Genomic DNA, 1,094 nt, shown 5'->3' with positions numbered 1-1,094 from the left:
CAAACTATGAATGACTTAGGTCTTTGCATTTTCTTCCTTCTTCCTGTGTCTGTCTTTGGATAATGTCATAGATCAGCACATGAATCAAAAGATTTTTAGAAAGCATTAGAGATGAAATTAAAACTTCTAAAATTATTTTGTGCATAATTCTGGCAGGAGTTTGGTGAGTGAAAATGTTTACTGATGACTGACTTGTTTCTTTTGGGTTTGCTTAATTTTAACATTGACAGCCCAAAACAAACACACCAAAACTGGCTTCTCTTCAAACAATGATCCATCTTCATTCTCTCTTTTATAAAATCAGATTTCCTGAAAAACTATCTCCACCCACTGACCCTCTCACTGATTCTCTGACATTCTTTTTACACCTCTAACGTTCTATTGAAATTCCTTTCTCAACAGCCAAATTCCTTTCTCAACAGGCTCTTCTTTGTCAAATCCAATAGCCTCTGGTAAGTTCTTGCCTTTTTTTACTCTCAGCTGCATTTTCTGTTCTAGACCATCTTCTTTTAATTCTTTTTATTTTATTTTATTTTATTTTATTTTATTTTTTTGGCTGCACAGGATCTTAATTCCCCAACCAGGGATCGAACCTGTGCCCCCTGCAGTAGAAGTGCAGAGTCTTAACCACTGGACTGCCAGGGAAGTCCCTAGACCATCTTCTAGGAATGCTCTTCCCTTGTGGTCTTGGAAAAAATGCCATGGCTCTCTACTCTTCTAACCTCTCTGAGTGCTTAGCATTCTTCTGCCAAGCTGACTGGACTGTCAGCAGGCTTTTCTCACACATACAGAACTTCCAAGTAGCTTTCATTGTCTTAATCTTTAATATGATAAATGGCCATGGGTAACAGGAAATATGAGGAAAACCTCAATCATGAAAAAGAGAGCTTAAAAAAATTTAAAAAGAAAAAAGCAAGTTGGATAATATTGAGATTTTTTTTCAATGTACAGGAAAAATAAAAGGAACAACAAAAATTACTGTAAAGTTGTTTGTTTAGTGATTTTTGCAAACTAAGTCTTTTATGTCTGTATCCTTTGCCATGTGTGGTCACATGGTCTGAAGTCTCTGCTTAGTCACATAGTGGTCAGCTACT

The 1,094-nt window shown here is 36.2% G+C and overlaps 1 non-coding gene across 1 annotated transcript; it reads right to left on the bottom strand.

Annotated features, from left to right (window-relative positions):
• Positions 1 to 572: 572 nt before the first annotated feature.
• TRNAR-UCU (transfer RNA arginine (anticodon UCU)) lies at positions 573 to 645 on the bottom strand. Its single transcript has one exon. It is a non-coding gene; the product is annotated as a tRNA-Arg (tRNA).
• Positions 646 to 1,094: the final 449 nt, after the last annotated feature.

The sequence above is a fragment of the Mesoplodon densirostris genome, chromosome 11 (assembly GCF_025265405.1).
Source record: "Mesoplodon densirostris isolate mMesDen1 chromosome 11, mMesDen1 primary haplotype, whole genome shotgun sequence".
NCBI lineage: Eukaryota > Metazoa > Chordata > Mammalia > Artiodactyla > Ziphiidae > Mesoplodon > Mesoplodon densirostris.
The sequence above is the reverse complement of the archived record's forward strand: the minus strand, read 5'-3'. Positions and strand labels throughout refer to the sequence as shown.